This window comes from Olea europaea, unplaced genomic scaffold, assembly GCF_002742605.1.
Source record: "Olea europaea var. sylvestris unplaced genomic scaffold, O_europaea_v1 scaffold60, whole genome shotgun sequence".
NCBI classification, from domain to species: Eukaryota; Viridiplantae; Streptophyta; class Magnoliopsida; order Lamiales; family Oleaceae; genus Olea; species Olea europaea.
The window spans coordinates 932,448-941,769 of record NW_019264346.1 but is presented as its reverse complement, the minus strand read 5'-3'; positions in this window follow the sequence as shown (position 1 = coordinate 941,769).

The window sequence follows — 9,322 nt, the reverse complement described above, 5'->3', positions numbered from 1 at the left end:
TGTGTTGGTAATGGAAACAAATTCTAAGATATATTGTAAAAAAATATTTCCTTTTAATTGACAATTTTCATGTAAAACAAAGTCAAACGAGCACCCAAAGATAGATGATTTTCTTGAATTTTTTTTTTTTGGGCAATTGAAACAAATTTCATTCCCAATACCAGTAAATTCTATCCCTTTAATTGACAATTTTCGTATAAAACAAAGTCAAATGGACATAAAAAAACACTTTAATTTAAACATTTTCCACGTGAAAAATTATACCAATCAAACACAATAATTTACAATTCTCATGAAAACAATTTTCCATAAATTCAATTCCCTGGAATTCGTTTTCTTTTCCCCCAAATTCCACATTTGCAATCAAATGGACCCTTAGTGTAAAGGTGTTTATCAATATAGAGTTTAGGAATATGTCTGTCGTTACATAAACAAAATTTCCCTATAATTAATGTCCTTCGTATTTACAGCTGTACATTTTTTACACTTAAGACGAACTACAGAATCATATATGTATTTTTGGAAGTTGAATGAATCGGTTGTTCAAAATTTAGTTAGGGATGGCAAAAAAATTTGTCAAACCCGATACTTGCGGCCCTACTCCGAACGGGATGGAGATTATCCGCTTAATCGAGGTAATTGGGTCGGGGATAGGATGAGGAATTTTGCCCCGCCTCGGGTATGGGGCGGGTATGTGTAACAGGAGCCTGCCCATTTAATTTATTTATTTATATATATATATTTTTAAGAATTCAATACTTTAAATAAAAAATTTCACGAAATTTCATTAATTCTAATAGAAGATGGCAGCTGAAATTATCTAAGGAATATGATAAACAATAAAGACTTAGTTTATCAAATATATTCGAATAATTTAACTTTTGAAAATAAATAAATAAAATAAAATAATTTAATTTAATAATTATATTAATATCTTACTTTAATAAACGAGGACAATAAAATGAATTAAAAATAAATAAAAATTAAACGAGTACGTAAATGGGCCAAAATTCTTGCCTCGCCTTATACAGGTGATGGGGTGGGTGGAATGAGAACCCAATCCACCCCGTTGTCATCCCTAAGTTTAGTAGACATTATGAAAATTTATGCTTATGCTAATTTCTTTAGGCATCCAAGCAATATTACAGATTTGTATGAACCAGAAAATTGTAATATATAATGACTCAGGGCTTGATCAAAGAGTTTTCAGTGCACCAACATCATCTCAGGTTGCAACTAATAGTTCGGCAGAAATTAAAATGCATGAAATATATATTAGTGGAATGTAATCTTGGTGGGGTGATAGACATCGACTGAAATATTATTTTGGGTGCTATGATCCATCAATTCTACCTTCCCATATCAACTGAAATCAACATACTGGCAAGATTTTTGCCCAAAATAGTCTCCAATTTCCCACATAAACCTGATTCAATTATAGAACTTCATAAAATGTTAATGTGTAACTGGATATTCTTGAATATAATACTATCAAAATGCAAAGGATTACTGTTCCGTCTAGTTTGAATTAGAACTTGTGAATTCTAGTGAATTTATTCATATCCAATGATATCATAATGAACTTGGATATTTGAAAAAGAGCATTTTGATCATTTTAACTTTGTTTTGAATATTCAAAATGGTCGACGGTGTATGTACAAACGATAAGTTAGAGGGTATAATTATTGCTTACACATCTTCAATAAATTATCAAATAGACTAAGGGTGCAATCTCGTTATTTAAGTGAAATAAAAAAGCATTAATACATTATCTTGATCCATCAAGAATTGATCGGATCAATCTAATGGACCTTCGTTTAACGGGGCTGATCAGGTCCCTTCGAAGTTATAATATCAAGAAATTCAATTCAAGTAACTATATTCAATTAAAAGTAACATGTTTACTTAGAATTTCTTGACCTGATTCTTGGCCAGTTAGATCCCATTACCATTTTATGAGAAATGTATAATACGAGTTGAAGACGCTATTATTGTCATTTACACGCACACACACACACACAGAGATGGTATAATTAATGACAAATACATTAAAAATTCAATTTTTGTTTTTTCTCAAAAGAGGAATTTTTAAAATTGAATATATTTTTTTATGTGATATTTCAAGGATATTAAGGGACGTTTTTCATTTTCGGTCATACTCTCATTCATCTTTGCTCCAGAATTTCCATATTTTATTCCACTCGTTGCAAGATATCTGCTTTTTTTTTTAAAAATATTGCAAAATACTCCCTTCAAGGCATACTACCCAATGGATATTCCACCAATATTTCCATAATTTTTTCCCTAAATTGGAAAATAATTTACAGTATAAATGATCTATCCTTGTACAATTAGCAACAATTCTGATCATGGCAGCCATTGTTAATCTTGGATTTTTCTTATCCTTCTTCCTCCTTTTCCTAGCCCCATCACTCTATCCCGTAATCTCATGTACATGTACCAGTTGACTGCAGCCCCAGCTGCGTTCTCAACTGTCAAAACCTCCAAGGTTCTAAAAAGGGCGATAACATCGAAGGACTCTAATCAAGTCAAGAAATATCTTAACGATTTCGGTTATCTCCCTACTATTGATCACAACAGAGATGATGAATTCAATGACGAATTAGAGTCCGCAATCATGACTTATCAACTCAGATACAACCTCGAGGCGACTACAGTTCTAGATTCTGGTACGCTGGAAAAAATGATGGCTCCCCGTTGTGGGTACTGGACATCTTCAATGGCACTAACACGATGACTCAAATCAGGAATTTTAATCGAACCTGAAAGTTACACATGGAGGGGCAAAGATGCAGTATTCATAGTTTTTGTCTCAATAGTACTGGTGCGTGTAGATCTAATTATTTTTCTGATGAAAGTTTCTTGTCTTGGCTGAATGTGCAGGTTTTGGCAAAAATTTAACTTGCATCGGCTAGCAAGGATTAAATATCTTGTTTGTTGTCGATTTAATTTTTCATATGTCAATGTATACATTATAAGTTTAATATGCTTGTCATATTTCAATTACTTGAGTGAGTGTGCATAATGTGCGTATAATTTTTCAAATATACAATGATATTTAGAATGGAATCTTTTAGAGAGCAAATATATCTTTTTTTTTTCTTTTTTTTTTTTTTTTTTTAAAAAAACCCCATTTTTTTTTTTTTTTTTTTTTTTTTTTTTTAAACAAACTCCAGATTTTATAGATCAGCCCTCACATACAGCGGAGGAATACCATGAATACAAACTCCACATTACAAATTCACTTTAAAGACAAACTTTTATTAACGTCGTACATATGGAAATTGATTTCTATTTGATATAAATAACTTGGTAACAGCCACAGGAAGATCTGCCATATCACGAAATGTTGTCGTGCTTCCATTTCCACCTATTTTAGATAATGCGTCTGCAACTTGATTTGCTTCCCCGAAAACATGTTTGAGCACCACTTCTCTTCCAATCATGAGATCATTTATCTCCTCCCATGCTTTCCAAAATTTCCATCATGTACATCATTTATTGAGGAACCAGTTCACGACGACTTGAGAATCACTTTCGATTATAATCTTTGGGAAATTTCGTTCTACACATGTGGATGCCTTCCAAAACAGCTTTTAGCTTCGCCCGTGTGTTAGTACCGTGACCATAGAAAGTGTGAAAAGCATAGATGAACTCTCCATTATCCGCCCTGATCACTCCACCTCCACCACAATTACCAGGATTTCCTATGCAACATCCATCAATGTTTAATTTAACCCAGGTAAGGAGAGGAGGTGTCCAACGGACAAATTTAGTGACTTTATTATGTGGTTTATGTTAGAAAATCAAATTAGATCCAAATATAAATTAAATCCTAGGATCAACATCATGCTAAATTACTAGGATTCACAGATTCAGATAATATACCTGTATCCATTGTAAACGACTGCCTACTGTTGCGAAATTACTGCGACAATCGACTACGTACCGATGAATGCAAATGAAGAGGGTGGTTTTGTGATCTTCCTCAACCAAATCTCCTTATTCTTCAATAGGACCGTGATTTCTCTTCTTGATGGGGAGAAGGGAAAAGAGTGTATGATTTGGTATATTGGGAACCATAACCAAAATAACCTTTATATACTACTTAATTAAGGTTCCCATTATCCCTTAATTAGAGTAATATTAGCCGGTATCTACTCACTTAGTCCATATTAATTTGAGTAGTCTATGGGCATGCAAAAAAATAGACCACTTGATTTTTGCCCATTATATTAAATAACTAATATAATTGTATTAATATGTTGCCAATATTAATTTAGGAAAATCGTGTTTTCCTAACAATCTCTCACTTGGCTACATATTATTCCTTAAACAATTATATTACAAACTCCTTAGGCGCGCATCTGTATGCTATTTATCATTAGACTGCTCCTTAAACAATCTTGTCCATCTCATATACTAATAATGGAACCACCGCAACTTTCATCACAATACATTAGTGATTAAACCATGATGATCAACATATTAATACACTTAATGACATAGATCAAATATGGATGAGTAGCATGGAAATTTACATGAAATGTGATCTCAAACATGCCTATTTCCAACTGGTCCTTCTTTAGTCTTTAGTGAGATCATTCCAAAGTCCTTAATGCAATGCAAACATTACACAATGAAAACACAAGCAAACTCAGAAATAGAATCATAGACCATCAACTTTATTATGCAGAAGGTTAAATAATTTAATGTCTAAAGCAAACGTATAGAACATAAAATTGACTCCCACTAGACTAGAATATCCTCGGAAATAACGCCCATGTGAGCAGTGTGCTCATGAAAGACCTTCGGCGTTAAGCCCTTGGTTAGTGGGTCCGCTAGCATGGAATTTGTTCCTATATGTTCTATGGAAATCTGTTTATCTTGAACTCTCTCCTTAACAACTAGAAACTTGATATTAATGAATTTCGACTTTGTCGAACTCCTATTGTTGGAGTAAAGAACCGCTGAGTTATTGTCACAATAAATCTTTAATGGCCTGTCAATGCCATCTACCACTCGTAGTCCAGGGACAAAGTTTCGTAGCCATATTCCATGGTTGGGTGTTTCATTACAAGCAATGAACTCCGCATCCATTGTTGAAGAAGCTATGAGAGTCTGTTTAGCAGACTTCCATGAGATAGCTCCTCCAGCCAACATAAAGAAGTAACTTGATGTGGAGCGTCTGCTATCTTGGCATCCCGCAAAATCGGAGTCAGAGAACCCGATGATCTCTAAACTATCTGATCTCCGATAAATGAGCATGTAGTCTTTTGTTCTCCTCAAATAACGCATCACGCGTTTGGCTGCTTTCCAATATTGCATGCCAGGATCACTGAAGTATCTACCCAAAACTCCCACTATAAATGCTATGTCGGGACGAATACAAATTAGAGCGTACATTAGACTCCCTACCACTGATGCATAGGGAATCTTCTGCATCTTTTCTCTTTCAAGATCATTATTGGGGCACTGTTTGAGACTAAACTTGTCTCCTTTAGAGATGGGCGTGTCTCGTGGTCTACTATCTTTCATGACAAATCTACTCAAAACCTTATCGATATAGCTCTTTTGTGAAAGTCCAAGGATACCTCGAGAACGATCTCTCAGTATCTGAATACCTAATACAAAAGAGGCATCCCCAAGATCTTTCATCTCGAATTTCTTCGTCAGAAATTTCTTGGTTTCATGCAATAAGCCTATATCGTTGCTAGCGAGTAGAATATCATCAACATATAATACCAAGAAGATATATTTACTCCCACTGAACTTATGATATGCACAGTCATCAACAACATTTGCCTCAAAACCGTACGAGGTAATGATTTGATGGAACTTGTGATACCATTGACGGGAAGCTTGTTTGAGACCGTAGATGGATTTCTTCAACTTACAAACCATAGACTTTGGATCTCCTGATATAAAGCTTTCTGGTTGTACCATGTAAATCGTCTCATCAATGTCTCCATTGAGAAACGCAATCTTGACATCCATCTAATGTAGCTCTAGATCAAAATGAGCCACTAGTGTCATTATTGTTCTAAAAGAGTCTTTCGAAGATACCGAAGAGAAAGTCTCTTTGTAGTCTATGCTTTCCTTTTGAGAAAAGCCTTTAGCGACTAGACGAGCTTTATATCTCTCGACACTGCGTCTTGAATCCCTCTTGGTTTTAAATATCCACTTACAACCAATGGGCTTCACACCTTTAGGCAACTCGACGAGATCCCAAACGTCATTATCTTTCATAGACTTTATCTCATCTTTCATGGCATCAATCCACTTCTGAGAGTTAGAACTGCGCATGGCCTGACGGAATTTGATCGAGTCATCCTCCGTTAAACCAACGCCATCCTCATGTTCTTGAAGAAAGACGATATAATCATCTAAAATTTTATTTCTTCTCTCCCTAGTGGATCTCCTTAATAGCACTTCTTGAGGTTGTTGAGTTTGTTCTATAGGTGGTGCTTGAGGAAGAATCTCATTGTTGTCTTGGTCTGAAACAATGTCAGGAATAGGAGCCTGAACATTGTCATCTATTGTGAGAACTGTGTCTTGAACAACAATAGGTACAGAGACCTGATTGCTATCAATAACAGATTCTTCTTCAAAGACAACGTTCCTTATGTTTCCTTCCCCTCCAAACTCAATATCCTCAAGGAATCTCGCATTTCCCGTTTCAAAGAAGGATCTTGATGTGGGATAGTAAAACTTATAGCCCCGAGAGCGTTCAGCGTAACAAACGAAATAGCAGCTAACCGTCCTTGAGTCCAGTTTTCTTTCATGTGGCCGATAAGGCCGTGCCTCAGCTGGACAACCCCAAATGTGCAAGTGCTTAATGCTAGGCTTCTTGCCTATCCACAGCTCATAAGGAGTTTTAGCAACTGCCTTGCTTGGTACCCTGTTAAGAATGTACACTGCGGTCTTCAAAGCTTCTCCCCAAAGTGACTCTGGTAAGGAGGAATGACTTATCATACTCCTTACCATATCCTTAAGAGTTCGATTTCGTCATTCTGCAACACCATTCATACTAGGTTTGCCCGGCATGGTGTATTGCGGAACAATTCCACACTCATTGAGGAAAATAGCGAAGGGTCCTGGACGTTGTTCTCCTGATCCATCATATCTTCCGTAGTATTCACCACCATGGTCAGATTTGATAGCCTTTATTTTCTTTCCAAGTTGAAGTTCAACTTCAGCTTTAAAAGACTTGAAAACATCCAGGGATTGAGACTTCTCGTGTATTAAATATAGGTAACCGAATCTAGAGTAATCGTCTATGAACGTAATGAAGTATTGTTGTCCATTCCAAGAAGCCGTAGGGAATGGGCCACAGATATCAGTATGTATCAGTTCTAAGACGTCTGTAGCTCTCTCGGCACCTAACTTTCTCACGTTTGTTCTTTTCCCTTTGATGCACTCAACACAAACTTGGAAGTTTGTTAAATCTAGGGGTTCAAGAATTTCATCCGACACGAGCCTCTGAATTCTCTGCTTAGAGATATGACCTAAACGCTTGTGCCATAAAGTGGCAGAATTCTCACTTAATTTTCACTTTGTACCACATAAACTTGTTTGCAGTATTTCGTTATAGGAACTAACAATATCAAGTATATACAGATTATCAATCATATAACCGGAACCAACAAAATTTGAATTTTGATAGAGACTAATTTTATTATTTCCAAATGAACAAGAAAATCCTGATTTGTCCAAACTAGAAATAGAAATTAAATTCCGTCTAAAGGACAGTGCAACAAATGTCTCAAACAAATCCAAATAAAACCCAGTTTTTAATTGTAATCTGAAAGTCTCAATAGCCTTTACCGCAACTTTATTGCCATTGCCCACAAAGATGAATCTTTCAGCATCATTTGGCGATCGGCTCCACAGGCAATCCTGCATGGACATACTTATATGAGTAGTAGCACCAAAATCTACCCAGCAAGTATCCTTAGGTACAGAAGCTAAATTAACTTCAGAACAAACTAAAGTTAGAAGCATACCCTTCTTTACACGCCGGGCAGCGTACTTGGGACACTCCTTCATGTGTCCCGACTTCTTGCAGAAGTAGCAGGTAAACTCCTTATCCTGCTTCTTTTGCTTCTTCTGCCGAGAAGTTCCTTCCACAGCATCCTTAGTTCTCTTCTTTTTCTTGTTCTGAGAGGTTGAGGCCAAGTGAGCACTCTCAGTCTTATCACGCTGTTGCCTCTCTTCTTCTTGCACACAGTGAGATATAAGCTTATTTAGGGACCATTTGTCCTTCTGAGTGTTATAACTCACTTTGAATTGCCCAAAGTACGCAGGAAGAGAGATCAAAATCAAGTGCACGAACAAGTCATCAGACAGCTCCAACTTAAGCGACTTGAGTTTTGATGCGAGATGAGACATCTCCATGATGTACTCCCTTATGTTCCCTTTGCCCTTATACTTCATGGAAACGAGTTTAGCCAAAAGGTTACTCGCCTCCGATTTTTCATACTTGGCAAAATATTGCTCAATTTCTTCAAGGAACTTCTTGGCACTCCCGCTCTCAGTAATAGAGCCTCAAAACGCTTCCGGAATGGAACGTTTCGTGATCATCAACCACATCCGGTCAGAGCGATCCCACTTTTCAATTTTACCCTCATTGGGGTTTTCCGGAGTAGAAGCGGGTCGATCTGAAAGAAGTGCAAGATCCAAATCCATACAGCCGAGGACAATTTCCACGGCTTCTTTCCAAACTTTAAAGTTTGTCCCACTCAGCATTGGGATGTTGCTGACTTGAGCAGAGACGTTCGCAGCATTAACAACAAAAACTGTATAGAGAACAAAATAAGCAAGCATGTCAAATAAGAAAATTAAGACACGCACAAATAATCCAGTTTTGGGATCCATCTCAAGATACCTAGTACGACATTAATTCCTAGTCTTTGGACAGAGAAATTAACTGTAATTGGTACTCTTGGTGCAATGATCAAACATTGACAATCAATTCTGTCAAATAATAGCCTTTCTTTGGACCGACTATTATTCACATTAAATGTCTTTATAATTGTCACACATTTATCATCACAAGCACGTTGTTATTTGGCCAAATTGTGTCTTCCTTTGGGCCAAGCACAATTTGCATAAATAACTCCGTACAAAACATCTATGTATTTTAAATTAAATCAATCTACACAATAGAGGTTACTTTGGCAACATGTTGCTTTAATCAATTAAATTGAATATACTAGACATCCAAAGGGAACAATCAAAACCAAAGTTTTGAATTTATTTTAAAACTTAAAAGTGGAAAAACTGAATTCTGAAATATGAA